General features: G+C 46.3%; 1 long non-coding RNA gene across 1 annotated transcript in view; it reads left to right on the forward strand.

The window, feature by feature from the left end:
* The window catches only part of LOC114806354, a 41,796-nt gene extending 23,153 nt beyond the window's left edge, over positions 1-18,643 (forward strand). Inside the window, exon 3 of the long non-coding RNA XR_003754381.2 lies at positions 18,332-18,643. This is a non-coding gene — a long non-coding RNA (uncharacterized LOC114806354). The remainder of the gene's footprint in view (positions 1-18,331) is intronic.

Consider the following 18,643-nt stretch of genomic DNA (forward strand, 5'->3'; position numbering starts at 1 on the left):
TGAACATATCTGTAATTTCTTGATTTATATTAATGTCCGTCTCCCTCTCTAGACTGTAAACTCATTGTGGGCAGGGGATGTGTCTGCTATGGTGTTATTGTACTCCCCAGGTGCTTAATAGAGTGCTCTGCACACAGTAAGCGCTCAATAAATATGACCGACTGACCTGGACAAGCAGAGCCCTTGATGGGAAGAGAGCAGGGTGGGCTCGCTGCTGCTGGGTGGCATGAGCCCCTGCTCTTGGGGGAGCCCGTGGCAACTACCCATTTTAACTTTTGCTTAAAGCTGAGCTACAGGTGGTGTCCCCTAGGCCATCCTTTTGGTCTTCCCGTTCCCAGATTGGTCTTGTGCAAGGGTTTTCCAGGGCCTCCTGCAGAGTGCTGAAAGTGGAATAGATTGAAAACCTGAGTGAGGCACTGAAGGGACCAGATCTCCATCAAAAATTGCTGGCTCTACTATCTCTGGAAGGTGTAAGGGGGAGGGAGGGAGGAGGAGAGAGGGAGGAGGAGAGAGGGAGGAGGAGAGAGAGGAGGAGAGAGAGGAGGAGAGAGGGAGGAGGAGAGAGGGAGGAGAGAAGAGGCACACGTGGTGAAAGAGCTGCTTGCCTGAGGCTTTTCCCTCTTCTATAGACTCTGGTGGCTCCGTAGACAACCTCAGCTCCCCTGAAGGAAATCTCCATAGCTAAAACAGAGGGAGATAGAATTCAGGCAAAGAATAGTAGCTCTCCCCAAAAGTCTCAATTCACTAGAATAATAGAGCCAACCCAACTTCTCTGTGTATGTTCCTATATTCTAGCCCTGGCCAATGTAAACAAGTCTTTGACATAGCTGTATATAATAATTTTCTCTTGAAATCCTCTTTCAGAAAAATTCCTGGCTCCTTGCAGATAGAGCTTTTTTGCTTCCCTTTTTAAGCTTGTGCAAAGAGTGAAATTCTTCCCACAAAGCTGGCCAAATTCATGGAGGAATATTCTCCATGAGGAAATGTTTAAAAATGACTGTCTCTGGAGACAACCTTCAGCACAATCATCTTTAGTACATGTCTGGATTTAAACATTCATCTTTCAACATTTCCTTTCTCTGCTAAACAGTACCGTATTTCTACTGGCCAGTTTATTTGAATCGACAGCAGTTCCCCACCCTTTCTTTCTCTGTTCATTGTTTCTGTGTCACAGACGATTCCACTTTCCAGTAAAGATGGTAGCTGCTGACAGCTTCGCACCTGCTAAATTTAGTCAGTGACCCTGGCGGACTGGTGTATGATATTTGAAAATGGGTTCTCACCTGCTGAAAGGTTAAATGCTCTTTTGCCTTGACCCAGCAGGACCATGGGGGCGTTAGGGGCACTGGCCCCCACAGTGTTCTGAGCTCCCAGACTTGCTCGTCCCAGGGAGCTGACAAGGCCTGAGATTCTGCTATATCGTACTCTCCCAAGCGCTCAGTACGGCGCCCTGCGTTCACTAAGTGCTCAGTCAATACGATGACCTGAGAGGTTCCAATCAGAGCTGAAAAGGCTCCCAGACGGGTGACTTTCTGACCTACTGTCCGTTTGATCGTGTCTACCTACTCTATCGTATTGCACTCTCCCAAGTGCTCAGTCCAGTGCTCTGCAAGCAGTGAGTGCTCAATAAATAACACCAATGGACTGATTTGAAGCCTGCCCCCATTTCTACCCCTACTGCTCAAAATGCAGAGTCAGCTCCACTGAGTAGGAATGCTGTTCACTGACTGGGGCTGGGGGCACTGAAAAAACATCCAATCCCCAAAGAAAAAAAAATCAAACAGCATTCTGGAGAGGACTGCATCGTATCCTTCCACGCCTACGTTCTCTTTCCTCACCCAGCTTTGGCCGATGTTTTGAATCTTAACTTCCCAAGAACAATATGAGAAGAGTCAGGATAGTGAGGGAAGGGAGATATTGTCCTTAATGACTGTACTCTAAGCTATAAGATTTCAGTCCCAGTGCATTTGGTTTGAATACAATATCGAGATGGACTTGGGTATTACATTTTAATGAGATAAATGATGATTTTATAGTTGGCTTTGTCAGAAGTCCATAGTAGATTTTCCTGGAATCCTCAGTTTTGCAGCACCCTTTCCCAGCTACTTAAAGAAAAATCGTATCTAATAATAATAATAATGTTGGTATTTGTTAAGCGCTTACTATGTGCAGAGCACTGTTCTAAGCGCTGGGGTAAACACAGGGGAATCAGGTTGTCCCACGTGGGGCTCACAGTCTTAATCCCCATTTTACAGATGAGGGAACTGAGGCACAGAGAAGTTAAGTGATTCGCCCACAGTCTCTAAACTCTCTTCTCTTCCAGGTGCCATTTTACCAACATGAGTGGAGAAGAGGTCCATTAAAGTGCTTCACTAATGACTAAAATCAGGGATCACTAGAGTTGTATTGCATTTCTGATTTTAAAATCATCCCCTACCCTATCCACTCCAGTGATATACAGCTCACTGGGTAGAAACTATGTTCAAAAACAATAGCACAAAATATTTAAATCCAGGCAGGAGTACCACCTTTGCATTTTGAGCAGGGGAGAAATTTGGGGCCAGGCTTTGGGGTAGAGGAAAGGAAAAATGGAAAGTGGGAAGAAAAAAAGGGACCAAGGGAAAGAAGGGAAGGGAGAAAAGAGGGGAGGGATAGATGGAGGAGACTGGGGAAGGAGGAGAGAGGAAGGGGAAACCGGAAGAGGATCAATCCATCAGTGGTATTTTTGGGGTGCTTACTATGTGCAGAGCACTGTACTAAGCGCTTGGGAGAGTACAATACAGTTGGTAGACACAATCCCTCCCCTCAAGGGAATCAGGGGGAAAGGGAATAGGTGACTTACCCTCCCTGCTACGCTATCCCCTTTGCTGCCGTCATCCCCAGGGCTGCCACCACCATTCATTTGGGATGCTCCTACTGTCTGCCAGACACTGTACCAAACGCTGGGGAAAATTAACAGATGAGAATTAGACACAGTTCCTGGCCACCCCAAGGGGCTCACAATCTAAGAATAATGGGAAGAAGATGAGGTAAGTGAACAACTCATAAGGAAAGAGGAAACAGTAGAAACACAAAAGCAACATAAAACAAGGCTAGCTATAAAAACAACAAGAGCATTGACATACTGGGGCTAGAGGAGCTGAGTTTCAGGCTCCTTGCCACTCAGAGGCCAACAATCACAGTAGTCCCTGACACAGCCACAGGCTTCCCAAAATTATAAGAGTTGAGAAGGCCTCACGTTACTGCCGTCTCACCCTGGCAGCCTGGAGAGGAAAGGGATGCTGGGAGTCTGATAGTGTTTGGGAGGGAAGATCAGCCATCCTGCTCCCAATGCTCTGATGACTGCCCCCTCAAGACTGAACACCCCAGGTAGTTAAGTTCTGAGACCTTGACTTATGCCCTGCTATAACTTTGGTCCCAGAGAGGCGGTCATCCTGGGGAGGTCCCAAAGCAGCAGCTAGTCTGATGAGCCCTTGAAATGGTGGCCATCTTACACCTGTCCTGAGGCAGAGAGCATCTTATGGAGCTAATGAAATGGAGGCTATCGCATGGGGCTCCCTAAACGGTCCATCTTATGGAGCTCACAAAGTGGTGGCCATCTTTGAGAACAACCCTGTAGTCGCCCTCTTTGAGAAGAGCAGCGACACTACCATCTTTGAGAGGAGCTGTAGGGGTAGGTCCTCCACCGCCTCCACCCCACCACCATGTGGCACCCTTATACTGAGTAGCTTACCTTGCTTATCACTTGAGTCAGGTACAGCCCAGAAAAGCTGGTTATGATCTACTGAAACTGAGGGAGATGATTAAAACATATTGACTTGCAGTATTAGCAATATCGTTCCTACCATCCATATGGATTAGATCAGCAGGTCATGGTGTAAATTATTTCCCACATCTCTCCTGTAACTGACAACATTATTGGCTCAACATACAGGTCTTTTGACTTAAATATCTTCATTGTGAGCTGAGGTCATCATGTCATGTTGAGGAAAGAGTGGACATTTCCAACATTTCTAAAAACATTATACATGGGTAAATTAAATAGTCACGAGCCCCCAGTTCATACCAACCGGGACCTTCCTGGACCGGGGAAGCCCCGGTGACCCGTAGTAAAGTCAAATTACACCTCCAATTACCAAGGTTACTGTGGAAAGTTTTTACCAACATGCAAGGGAGTGACACATACACATTCTCACTCACTCCACCAGGGGCCCAATACCAGTCTGCTGGTCAAAGAAGCTCATTCTGCTGATGCTTCTTCTTTCTACTTCTAAGTACTGCTACCTTCAAGTGCTGCTTTCCTACATCCTTCTCTGTAGTGCTTCTGCTCCAGAAGCTTCCCTCTACTTCTCTCCAAACCCTTTGTCTGCCTCCTCACACTTCAAAATGACCACCTTTTATCTGCCTTAGGCATCACAGCTGTGGCAGTCATTGAATGGTCCAGGCCTGTCACCAGGTGAGCAGGGAGAGAAGGCCACGCCTCCCTCCATGCTCCAACCCCCCCCTCAGGCCAGCAATCACCTGTCTCAGAGCCCATCAGTGTCTTCGCCACTCTCTTCCTTGCTGTTGTTCGTGGGATCAGTAACTAAAAAGGCAGTTTGTTGTGGGCTCACTACATAAATACATTAAAATTTTTTTAAAAAAAGCTTTGCACCAGGATTTGAAATTTAGAGTTGTCCAGTCCTGTCACCACTGGTGACAGGCAATTCTACATTTGGGCCTGGAAAAACTGTGTGTTGGAGCAGATTAGACTCCCGAGGCAGCACTAAAAAAGCATGTACCAGACCCAGCCCTGCTGCGTGTACCCTCCTGGACACTGAGGGAAGGCTCATGGAAGAAGAGGTGGAGGGCAAGTTCACATGGTTTTTCCCTATGGCACTGGTGGGCATGTGCTTATGAGGCTTTTTAGTTTTCTCCATGCCACCCCCAACCTGTTCTGTATGACATGAGAACAGGAGATGCAGCATGGTCTAAAGGCTAGAGCACAGGCCTGGGAGTCAGAAGGTCATGGGTTCTAATCCCTGCCACTTGTCTGCTTTGTGGCCTTGGGCAAGTCACTTCACTTCTCTCTGCCTCAGTTACCTCATCTGTAAAATGGGGATTAAGACTGTGAGTCCCATGGGGGATGGATTGTGTCCAACCCGATTTGCTTATATCCACCTCAGCACTTAGAAAAGTGTTTGGCACATAGTAAACGATTAACAAACTCCACAGTAATCATCATCATCACTGATCCAGCTGCAGGACCTAAATAGGGCATTTCACCTTAACAAATACCACAATTATTATTATTATTATTATTATTATTATTATTACATGAGGAAATTTAGAGCCCTGTGCAGCTTGACCTAGTGGAAAAAAACACATGATACTCGGGGGGGGGGGGGTCTTCTGAGATCCAAGTTCTAATCCCAGTTCTGCCACTGACCTTCTAGATGACCTTGGTTTTTACTTAACCTCCCTGGGCCTCAGTTTCCTAATTTGTGAAATAATACCAATGATTGTGGTACTGGTTAAATGCTCCCTATGTGCAAGCACTGTACTAAGTGCTGGGGGAGTTAAGCAGGTCAGACACAGTCTCTGAGCCACAATCTAACAGTTACTGAATCCCCAGCTTGCAGATGCGAAATCTGAGGCCCAGAGAAGTGAAGCGACTTGCTCAAGGTCACCCACGAGGCAAATGGCAGAGCTGGTATTAGATAGAGCCCAGCTCCTCCGACTCCCAGGTCTAGGCTCTTTCCACTGAGAAGCAGCATGGCTTAGTGGACAGAGCACAGGCCTGGGAGTCAGAGGGATCTGAGTTATAATCTTGGCTCTGTCACGTGTCTGCTGTGTGACCTTGGGCAAGTCACTTCTCCAGGCCTCAATTACCTCATCTGGAAAATGGGGATTAAGAGTATGAGCCCCATGTGGGACAGGGACTGCGTCCAACCTGATTAACTTGTACCTACCCCAGCGCTTAGAACAGTGTCTGGCACATAGATAGTACTTAACAAGTACCATAATAATGATGATATAATAATATATCATTATATAATATGTAATATCATTATTATTATTAAAATGGGGATAAAAGTCCTGCTCTTAGAACTCCATGTAGGACAGGAACACCGTCTGATCTGATTATTTCCTGTCTATCCCAGTGCTGAGTACACTGCTTGGCAAGAAGGAAGAACTTAATCCAAAACAGAATTACCTGGACCCTAGGAAAGTAAGGGCCCAGGTGTCCAAGTCTCTGAAAAATAGTACCAGCCACCAGGTTTTGCTCTCCTCACTGACAGAAGAATGGAAAAGTGGCTTTCTTTAGGTAAGGGTTCTTTGATTTCATAATGGTGCTGGCCTTGGGGCACGGGGCAAAAGAAGCACTTAGTTTAGTACTTTGTAACCAGTAAAAAACTCAAAAAAATCACTGATTGATTGTCCTGTCCCCTAGGTGACTGCTAGCACATTTTTAGGTCCTGCACACACATGTATCTGCCCTAAGCATCTGAAGAAATTTTCATAGGTGGTACTGCCGATATCTGGGCGCTTATATCCACCCAACAGGACTGTGGTTAGGATCGAAGGTACTTGTATTATTATCATTAGTAATAGTAATGGTATTTGTTAAGTGCCTACTATGTGCCAGGCACCGTACTAAGCACTGGCATAGATACAAGCAAATCAGGTTGGACATAGTCCCTGTTCCAGATGGGGCTCACAGTCTTAATCCCCATTTTACCAGATAAGAGAACCAAGGCACAGCGAAGTAAAGTGACTCGCCCAAGGCCACACAGCAGACAAGTCTCAGGTCCATTCTGACTCCCAAGCCCATGCTCTATCCACTAAGCCACGCTGCTTCTCCAAAGAAGAACTCCTTGGAAGAAATGATCATTTGGCATTCCAAATTTTTGCCCTATTTTTTCCTAGCCGAAGGGTGGGAGACATCGGGATGGCAGCCATTGCTACACTTCCCTCAGTCGGATTGCCAGGTGCCCTCAGAATCTGCTGTTCGTGTCAAAAGCAGGAGGGAGGGCTACTCTTCCTTCATTCAATCGTATTTATTGAGCGTTTACTGTGCGCAGAGCACTGTACTGAGCGCTTGGAAAGTAAGACAGCTGAAAAGGACGGGTTAACGGTGGTTGGGTTGTAAGAGAATTGGGGAAGCGAGGGAGAGATTTGGGGAAGCTCACTCGGGATGGCTTTGGTTTTGTCAACAACGTAGTTAGCAAGGTCGTCAGGAGCGAGGGTGGAGGGAGGGTGGAGCCCTAGGAGTTTCAGGAGGGAGTTAAAAGGTCTGGAATAGTTGGTGGGGGCGACAAGCATGAGAGTCGATGAGGGAGGTAGCCAAAGAATCCCTGGGCTATGCCCCAACTGTCACATTGGTGGCAGGGTAGAGGTAACTCTACCCTGAATCGCCACAGTCCTCTTAAAAAAAGATACAAGAAGAGAATTTATGACTATTTTTGTACCGGCCCAAGTAAAAGCTTCTTTCTTCCTCCCTCGGGTGCTTCCATGGCTTGAGGCCTCCGAGAACCAGCCTGGATGTGGAGATATCTGCTGGTCCCGGGTAATGTCACCCTGGATTTCAGGAATGAAATGGGTCGAGAACTTAGTCCCTAATTTTGTTTGGTTGGATTTACCTGAACCCTAATCATCTAAAACCATGCAGGATTTACTCAGGGTGCAAATACTTGGGAGTAGAACTTGGACATCGTACTGAATGGCTGCCTTCCAAGATCCTTGGTTACCAGGACAGAGGTAGAAAGGGCCAGGATAAGATAATTACTCTTGGTTTTCAACTACAGTTTTCCTTTTACGAATCTCCGTGGTTCATATTTACGTAACACTTTGTTTTTCATTCTCTAATGAGTTAGCACGTTTCATCGATAAATAACCAATGGACTTGACATTGTAAAATTCGGCAGGGTCAGAGATTCCACATTATCCTTCCTCGTCTTTGAATTTTTTTAAGTGCAGTCATCATTGGACATTGCACACAGTTCTGGAGTCGTTAGGCTCAAACTTGATCCCCTCCTTCGGCCAAAACCCTTCTATATCAAGCTGTCCCTCAGCTGGAGACCTCTACCGTTTGCCATCCTGCTGAGGTCTATAGATTCTGAAGGGGATGAAACGTCATCCCCAAGATTGTCCCGCCAATCAGGAAAAATCATGCCATAAAAGGAAATCCACTCACAGCCGGCCAGAATCATGGCTCCCTCCCCACAGCAGCAGGAGCCGCAGAAGCATCACATTTCCCCCGTCAAGCCCCCTCCGACCCTCCACCCCTCTCGAATCGTGAGTCCCTATGAGGGATGGGGACCATATCTGAGTACTCTCTCCCAGCACTTAGGATGGTGCTCTGCACACAGTCGGTGCTCAATAAATGCCATTGATCGAGTGACTGATTGATTGATAATCAATACAATTTCTACTACTTCTACTAATCCACCCTTCCTTTCTACCTTTTGGGTTGAAGCCACCTACTGAACTGGGTTCATGACCAAACACTCCCCATCTAGCTTGTGCCAGATTGGGGCAGGCAGCCAAAATGGTACCAGGGTAGGTTTGGGCCTGGATGCCTAAGCAATATCCCTGGATTTTTTTCTTCTCCTTCTATTAGACTACTGAAAATGAATTTTTTTTTAAAAACCCTTAAAGCCCGGTTATTTTTATGTCCGTCCGTGTCCCCCCCCCCCAACCCAACCTCCCTCCTCCCCTCCTCCCTTATAGATTTGGATTCCAGGAGGTGTCTGTTCCATGACAAATCCCAGCCCTGCCTTCTTGACAGTTTTTGCTCCAAAATCCAAGCAACTCAGCCAAGCATGGCCAGGCCCGTCCCCCAGAGAAGGGGGTGAATAGGAGTTCCCAGAGTTCTCTGTACATTCCAGCCGGAACGTCAGGCGCCGTATTTGGCCCTTCTCAGCGCGTGTGCGCCCAGGGCTCCCGGTTTTCATTTTCCTTCTCTCGGCCGGCCCAGGGTCTGGTCGCGACCAATAGAAGGCCTCTATGCTGTGAGGACTGGCGAAGCTGGTGCTATTTGGACACAGCACCGGCCTTAAAGTGCGGTGGGGTTTTCTGTTGTCTTCTTTTAGCCTCTGGAAGACAGTCTCTTTGGAGATACCGATCTTGAACAACTCTCCAGGATTCCCCAACCCCTTCCTGGTGGGTGTTAAGCCTTTCCGTAAGATCTCCTATACTTAGAAAATCCACTTTTCTCCAGTTATGGCTTCTCCTGTTCTCTCTCACACAGGTGGTTCTATCAAGCTGCTATTTTTCCTTAGTCAGTCAGATCTTGTTGAATAATTTGGGACTAAATTTATTCCGGAGCCAAGCTGCTGGCTCCACTTAGCTCAGCAGGTTCCTTGAGTTGCATTTGTTCCAGGGAGCCTGGAGGCGAGCCACCCCATCGCTGACCTCACTTGAATGTCTCTATTTCCTTGCTCAAATCAAGCCTCAGGTTTGCACTAAACGTAAAGGGCTTTCATAGCTCGTGCCCCAGCCTGGCAAAGTCTTCGTTCTCCAGCAGTAAAAACAGAAATGATGGCCCCAGAGAGGAGCCCTGTATATAAAATTTTCATCTTGAGCACAAGGGTGTAAAGGGGTGAAGGCTTGTAAGAGAGCGGTGAGGGTGGGGAAGGGAGTGTGCAGGAGGCAGACGGGCTTTGAAGAGCTCCCAGCTCCCCTCTAGACTGTCAGCTCGTTGTGGGCAGGAAATATCTGTTCATTCTTGTATTGTACTCTCAATCAATCAACCAATAATATTTATTGAGCACTTACTGTGTGTACAGAGCACTGTACTAAGCGTTTGGGAGAGTGCAATACAACAGAGTTGGTAGACATGTTTCCTTTCACTTTCCCAAGTGCTCACTCAGTACAGTGCTCTGCACACTCACAGTAAGTGCTCAATAAATACGATCAAACGAATGGTAGAAAGATCCAGTTTGGATCTTTTCAGCCTCTAGACTGTCAGTTCCCCTCTAGGCTGTTAACTCATTATGGGCAGGGAACACATCTGCTAATTCTATGGTACTCTCCCAAGCGCTTAGTCCAGTGCTCTGCACATAGGAAGCGCTCAATAAATACAAATGATTGATTGATAGACTGTAAGCTCACTGTGGGCAGGAAATGTGTCTATCAACTCTGTTGTTTTGCAGTCTCCCAACAGCTTGGAACAGTCCCCTGCATGCCGGAAGCATTCAATAAATACCACTGATGGATCGATTGATTCGACCCTGTTAGGAAAACCCTCTGATGTTGACGGAAACCTGGGATGAGCAAGGCTAGCTAGCCTCGAAAGCCTGCAGGGGTGAAAACAGTGGCTTCGCCCCCATAGCTGGAAAGACACGAGGGCAACAGTCTCTATCTCCCCAAGGAGTTGGCACCTCGGACTGTGGAAGATACATGGGAGAAAGAGGATCCTGCTGGGAAAGTGGGCTATGCAGGATTAGACATTGAAAAACACCTGTTAGGTCATCCAATCCTTTCCCTTGCCACATGCGGGATCAAGTCTCTACTGTACGGCATAATTTGGATATCTCCAACCTCGAGGCTTCAATAGCTTCATTTCAATTGTCTCAACTGTTGCATATTATTTTCATTCGCCTCAACCTTCATCTAGAACCTATTGCTCGAGCCCCTTGGGACTTCCCCATTTGCTTAACTTCCCTCCAATCGTTTCACTTATTGCTTGTGTTAGCCCGAGTTTGTTGGAGGAGAGAAGAGGGTGAGTTTTACCCCCTTCTTCCCTTGGGTATGATCTCTGTTACCTGCAAAGGTTGGCGGTGACCCATTTTGATGCTACTTGGGCTCCGCCCATTAGACGGTGCTCCCCAAGGAAGAATGATGTTGAAACGCCGTGAAGGAGCAGGCGAATGATTCAGCCATTAGAGATGGAGCCCGTAGCGGGGGAGGATCGGGATGAAAGAGGCTGGAGGAACCTGGTAGTTGCTCGGGTAGTTGCCTCTTTAAAGCAGGAGAGGAGGGACAAGGATTAGCCCAGAGAACAGGAAGGTCACAGTGGGGGGCAAATGAGGTAGCAGCAAGCACCAGTACCTATACAGTGGCAGGCAGCGCAGGCCTCAGCAGCTCAAGCAATCATTCAATCCATCAACGCTATTTATTGAGCACTTTCTGTACATCATTACGTCTCCTACCTCACCTCGCTACTCCCCTACTACAGCCCAGTCCACACACTTTGCTCCTCTAACGCTAACCTTCTCACTCTGCCTCAATCTCATCTATCTTGCCACCGACCCCTCGCCCACATCCTGCCCCTGGCCTGGAACGCCCTCCCTCCTGAAATCCACCAGACAATTTCTCTTCCTTTCTGCGAAGCCTTCTTGAAGGCACATCTCCTTCAAGAGGCCTTCCCTGACTAAACCTCCCCCCTTTCCTCTTCTCCCACTCCCTTCTGCATTGTCCTGACTGGCTCCCTTTGTTCTTCCCTCTCTCAGCCCCGTAGCACTTATGTACAGATCTGTAATTTATGTAATTGATTTATTTATATTAATGTCTGTCTCCCTCACTCTGGACTGTAAACTCATTAAGGGTAGGGAATGTGTCTGTTTTTTGTTGTATTGTACTCTCCCAAGCGCTTAGTACAGTGCTCTGCATGTAGTAATTACTCAATAAATACGACTGAAGGAAAGAATGAATAAATGAATCATTTGAATTTGGTTGCGAACCCAATAATAATAATAATAATGATGGTATTTGTTAAGCACTTACTATAAAATAAATAATGATGGCATTTGTTAAGCGCTTACTATGTGCCAAGCACTGTTCTAAATGCTGGGGAGGATACAAGGTGATCAGGTTGTCCCACCTGGGGCTCACAGCTTTAATCCCTATTTTACAGATGGGGTCACTGAGGCGCAGAGGAGTGAAGTGACTTGCCCAAAGTTGCACAGCTGACAAGTGGCTGAGCTGGGATTTGAACCCATGACCTCTGACTCCCAAGCCTGGGCTCTTTCCACTGAGCCACGCTGCTTTGTTCTAAGCGCTGGGGTAGATACGAGGTAATCAAGTTGTCCCACATGGGGCTCGCAGTCTTAATCCTCATTTTTGCAGATGAGGTAACCGAGGCAGAGAGAAGTGAAGTGGCTTACCCAAGGTCACACAGCAGACAAGTGGCGGAGCCAGGATTAAAACCCACATCCTCTGACCACCCCCCAAACTTGTGCTCTTTCCACTAAGCCACACTGCTTCTCAGTAATCACCTGCTTCCCTGCCCCGCCCCCCCGCATCCCCTTGCACCTCTCACCACTCCTCAGTTTCACTGGCTGCCTCCCCTTCCACCTCTCATCCCCTGACTGAGGCTGTCTCACTCTGTTCTTGGGTCCCCTACTCTTCTCACTCTTTGCTCCCATGGCTTCAGCTACCACTTTGTCAATGGTACCATCCATGGTATCTATTAATAATAATAATAATAATAATAATGATGGTATTTGTTAAGCACTTAGCATGTACCAAGCACTGTTCTAAATGGTAGGGTAGATAGAAGGTAATCAGGTTGCCCCACTTGGGGCTCACAGTCTTAATCCCCATTTTACAGATGAGGGAATTGAGGCACGGAGAAGTTAAGTGACTTGCTCAAGATCACATAGCAGATAAGAGGTGGAGCCGGGATAGAACCCATGACCTCTAACTCCCAAGCCCATGCTCTTTCCACTAAGCCATGCTACTTCTCATCTATTGAGCGCTATACTGAGCGCTTGGGAAAGTACGATACAACACAGTTGGCAGACATATTCTCTGCCCACACCAAGCTTGAAGATGACTCCCAAATCTACCTCACATTTCCAAATTCCTCCAGGACGTCTCCCCCGGCATCTCTGACTAAATGTGTATAAAACCTGACTTCTCCTCTTCCCTTCTACACCCATCTCTATTGATAACAGCACCTCCCTGATCCCTATCCAAAAAGCCCTCAACTTTTTACCGCTCTTGTTCTTGCCCAAGAGCTTGATATAGTGCCCTGCACACATTAGGCACTCAATAAATACTATCCAAATTTGGTATTATTCATCTGCATCTTATTCTAAAATACCAACTTAGATCATCTTAATCGATGGGATCAAGTTGTGCAGAAGGAAAGAATCAGTGGTTTCAAGAGGGGCTTGGGTAAATTTATGGAGGAGAGTTCCAATAAGGGGTTATTTAAGGGAAAACCTAGGGATGTTAATCATATTTACTGAGCGCTTACTCTGTGCAGAGCACTGCAGTAAGCACTTAGGAAAGTACAATATGACAGAATTGATAAGATACATTCTCTGCCCACATTGAGCTTTTACAATTTAGAGGGAGAGACAAACATTAATATTAATAAATAAAATTACAGATATGTATCTAAGTGCTGTGGGCCTGAAAGAGGGGTGATTCAAGGATGCAAATCTAAGTGTAAGGGCAACCCAGAAGGAAGTGGGAGAAAAGGAAACAAGGGTGCTTAGTTGGGGAAGGCCTCTTGGAGGAGATGTGATTTTAATAAGGCTCAGAAGGTGAGAGAGTGATCGTCTGTCAGATACGAAGAGGAAGTTCCAAGCCAGAGGCAGGACGTGGGCGAGAGGTTGGATGTGAGGCAGACGAGACTGAGATACATTGAGTGGGTCGGCATAAGAGGAACAAAGTGTGTGGGCTGGGTTGTAGTAGGAAATCAGGGAGGTAAAATAGAAGGGGGCAAGGTGATTGAGCGCTTTAAAGCCGACGGTAAGGAGTTTCTGTTTGACGTGGAGGTGGATGGGCAACCACTGGAGGTTCTTGAGGAGTGGGGAATCGTGGACTGAATGTGTTTGTAGAAAAATGATCTCGGCAGCAGAGTGAAGTATGGACTAGAATGGGGAGAGATAGGAGACAGGGAGGTTAGCAAGGAGGCTGTTGCAGTAGTTAAGGCATGATAGGATAAGTGCTTGGATTAACGGGGAAGCAGTTTAGTTGGAGAGGAAAGGGTGGATTTTAGCAAAGTGCTGAAGGTTGAATTGACAGGATCTGGTGACAGATTAAATGTGTGGGTTGAATGAGAGAGATGAGTCAAGGAAAATGCCAAGGTTACGGGTTTGTGAGACAAGGAGGATGGTATATGTTAGAGGGTATATCCCTAAACATTTGAATAAATGTCAAGGAGAGTAATAATAATAATAATAATACTGGTATTTGTTAAGCACTTACTATGTGCAGAGCACTGTTCTAAGCACTGGGGTAGATACAGGGTAATCACATTGTCCCACATGAGGCTCATAGTCTTCATCCCCATTTTACAGATGAGGTAACTGAGGCACAGAGAAGTGAAGTGACTTGCCCACAGTCACACAGCTGACAAGTGGCAGAGTCAGGATTCGAACCCATGACCTCTGACTCCCAAGCCCGTGCTCTTTCCACCGAGCCATGCTGCTTCTCCTAATAATGATGGCATTTGTTAAGCGCTTACTATGTGCAAAGCACTGTTTTAAGTGCTGGAGAGTATACAAGGTGATCAGGTTGTCCCACATGGGGCTCACAGTCTTCATCCCCATTTTACAGATGAGGTAACTGAGGCACAGAGAAGTTAAGTGACTTGCCCAAAGTCACACAGCTGACAAGCAGCTGAGCCGGGATTTGAACCCATGACCTCTGACTCCCAAGCCCGTGCTCTTTCCACTGAGCGACGCTGCTTCTCTAACGATTAAGATTACACTGTAACAAGTAATGATTACACTGTTTCTTTCGGCATGTTGGTGCTACTTTCAGAAACAGGACCTTGGTCTGGATGGACCATTTAGTCTGAACCAAGAATGGCCTTGCATGGGGTTTTATGGTGGTGCCCCTTCAACAGGCCAATAATTGAAGGGGGAGTACGGGAAAAGGTGGTGGAGTAGGGGTAAGAACAGAATCCTCCATAGTTCCCATTCAATCGATCGACAGTATGTACTGAGCACCTCCAGCATGCCAAGCGCTGTAGTAAGTGAATTCTTGGGATAGTACAATTGAAAAGACACAATCTCTGCCCTCGAGCAGTTTATAATGTGATGGGAAACGTTAAGAATCCAGGGCTGCCGATGTGAGGGCAACTCGGTTTAAAGTGGATTTCTATTTTACACAGTGATAAGGCGTTTTCCGGGCTCTAGCCTATGACCTCACATTGGTAACATTTGCCAGGCTACAGGTAATTTGACTTGGCCTCTCTTTCCTGAAGACCTGAGTCAGCACTCCCCTAAGGCCAACCTACTCACTGTACCTCAATCTCATCCATCTCACTGTTGACCTCTCACCCACGTCCTGCCTATGGCCTGGAACTCCCTCCCTAATAATAAGAATAATTATTATTGCATTTGTTAAGCGCTATGTGCCTGGCACCGTATTAAGTGCCGGGGTGGATACAAGCAAATCGGGGTGGACACAGTCCCTGTCCCATGTGGGGCTCACAGTCTCCATCCCCATTTTACAGATGAGGAAACTGAAGCACAGAGAAGTGAAGCGACTTGCTGAAGGTCACGGAGCAGACAAGTGGGAGAGGCGGGATTAGAACCCATGACCTTCCTACTCCCAGGCCTGGGCTCTATCTACTACATCATGCTGCTTCTCCCTCTTCATAGCCAACAGAAGATCACTCTCCCCACTTTCAAAGCCTTACTGAAGGCACATCTCCTCCTAGACACCTTCCCTGACTAGACCCTCATTTCCTCTTCTCCCACTCCCTTCTGGGTCACCCTTGCACTTGGATCTGCTCCCTTTATTCACCCCTCCCTCAGACCCACAGCACTTCCATACAGATCTGTAATTTATTTCCATTAATGTCTGTCTCCCCCTCTAGACTGTAAGCTCGTTGTGGGCAGGGGCTGTGCCTACCGTCGCTGTTGTGTCGTACTCTCCCAGTGTTTACCACAGTACTCTGTACACAATAAGCGCTCAACAAATACTATCCAAATTTGGTGCTATTCACCTGCACGTCCTTCTAAAATACCAACTTAGATCATCTCAAGGGGATCAAGTTGTACAGACGGAAAGAAGCAGTGGTTTCAGGAGGGCCTTAGAGATCCAATAAGAGATTATTTAAGGGAAGATCTAGGGCTGTTAATCGATCGCATTTATTGAACGCTGTGTGCGGAGCACTGTACTAACCATTTGGGCGAGTACAACGGAGTTGGTAGACACGTTCCCTGCCCACAGCGAGCTCACAGCCTAGAGAGGCAGACATCAATATGAATAAGTAACTTATAATATATAATTTAAAGATAATCAATCAATCGATGGAATTTATTGAGTGCTTACTGTGTGCAGAGCACTGTACTAAGATCTTGGGAGAGAACAACATGACAGAGTTGGTAGACACGTTCCCTGCTCACCATATTGGAAAGACTTCATTCATTCAATCATATTTATTGAGCACTTACTGTGTGCAGAGCACTGTACTGAATGCTTAGGAGAGTTTGATACAACAATAAACAGATGACTGTGCCTCACTTTTCTCATCTGTTCTCTTTCCTACATAGACCGTGACCCCATGAGGAACATGGCCTGTGTCTGACCTCAATGCTCAGAACAGAGCTTGGCACACAGTAAGCACTTAACAAATACCAGAATAATAACTATTGTTATTACTAATAATGTTGGTATTTAAGCGCTTACTATGTACAGAGCACTGTTCTAAGCGCTGGGGTAGATACAGGGTAATCAGGTTGTCCCATATGAGGCTCACAGCCTTAATCCCCATTTTACAGATGAGGTATCTGAGGCACAGAGAAGTTAAGTGACTTGCCCACAGTCACACAGCTGACAAGTGGCAGAGCCGGGATTCAAACCCATGAACTCTGACTCCCAAGCCCGGGCTCTTTCCACTGAGCCACACTAGACTCTGGACAGCCTGGGCACCAAGAAGCCTGTAAGAGGCTCTTTTGATTAGTGTTCTCTTGCGATTCGTTTGCGTTAAAACCTTCCTTGAGGGTCTGTCGCCGATCTCCCGGCCCTCCTTGTACCCTGTTAGCCCCCTAAGGGTCAGGGAACCTAGTCTTCTTTATCCTTTATTCAAGTCTTCCCAACATTTAATACAGTGCTTTGCACACAGTAAGGGCTAAATACCACTGAATGAATGAATGATGGGGCAGTAGTTACAGTAAATATTTTGGAAAATGTCCTTCTTCCCAAAGCACGATGCAAGAATCCAAGTCACTGAGGACTTCTCTTGATGCAAATATAAATGAAGACACGGAAAGGAGAGGGCTGCCAGGGTGACATTACATTTTAGCTGGTCAATCAATCAATTAAGCGCTTGTGTATGTATGTTCACATTTACAATTGTATTTATTTATATTAATGATGTGTACATATCTATAATTCTATTTATTTATATCGATGCTATTGATGCCTGTTTACTTGTTTTGATGCTTGCCTCCCCCCTCCTAGACCATGAGCCCACTGTGGGCAGGGATTGTCTCTATTTGTTGCCGAATTGTACATTCCAAGCACTTAGTACAGTGCTCTGCACACAGTAAGCACTCAATAAGTATGATTTAATTAATTAATTAATTAATTAATTAATTAATTGAGGGCTTACTGTGTGCATAGCATGGGACCAACCACTTGGGAGAGGACACTACAACAGAATGAGCAAACACATTCCCTCCTCATAACGAACTTACAGTTTAGAGCTGACAGTCCTTCCCATCTCTCTCCCAAAGAATTTCATCTTGCCTGTACCTCCAGAGAAATATGGACAATTCCAATAGCTCTGCAATCTCCATTCACACAGACATTTACAGACTCGGCCATATCCCTCCAGCCAAATGTCATTAAAGTTGTCCTAGTAGTACAACATTTAAAAACTCATATATCCACATGACTTGATTATCCAAAATTTTCTGGTACACCCATGCTTGTCCCAAATATGTCACTGCGACATATTCTAGTTCTAAGAACCTCTAAGAAGCAGCGTGGCCTAGTGGCAAGAGCACGGGTTTGGGAGTCATACGACGTGGGTTCTAATAGTGGCTCTGCCACTTGTCTGCTGTGTGACCTTGGGCAAGTCACTTAACTTCTCTGTCCCTCAATTACCTCATTTGGAAAATGGGGATTAAGACTGTGAGCCCCACGGGGGCAACCTGATTACCTTGCATCTTGTTCTATTGCTTAGAACAGTGCTTGGTACATAGTAAGCGCTTACCAAATACCATCGTATTATTATTTAATATTATATAATTATTATATAATGAAACCCGCCCAAGCTCCCCAAACCGCATCCCTCCTCTCCGCTCCACGATTAATCCTTCATCTTCCTGTACTTGCCATCCTACCGACCGCTTCGGTATTCGAGTGTCCATCTGTCTTTTACGTCTATTCTGTCATTCTTAATTATCGATGTATGTTTTGTCTCCTTCATTAGATCGGAAGCTTGGAGGCAGAAATCATGTCCTTCAACTTTTTGAAGCACACATTAAGCGCTCAATAAATACGATTGGATGAATTGAGCTAATGCACCCGGCAGATACTGAATAAATGCTGTTGGTATTGATGTAAGAGGCCTGGACATAGAAGTTGCTGTGATAAGTGATACTACATAGAAAATGAGGACAGAGAACAGCGTGATATAATCGAACTCTACTGGCAAAGTTCAGCGATGGCATGAAATGGACACTTATAGAACCACAGGCCTTCACTTCCAAATAAAGCACGAGCCGTCTGTAGTGCTTCTCAA

Source organism: Ornithorhynchus anatinus, chromosome X1 (genome assembly GCF_004115215.2).
Source record: "Ornithorhynchus anatinus isolate Pmale09 chromosome X1, mOrnAna1.pri.v4, whole genome shotgun sequence".
NCBI classification, from domain to species: domain Eukaryota; kingdom Metazoa; phylum Chordata; class Mammalia; order Monotremata; family Ornithorhynchidae; genus Ornithorhynchus; species Ornithorhynchus anatinus.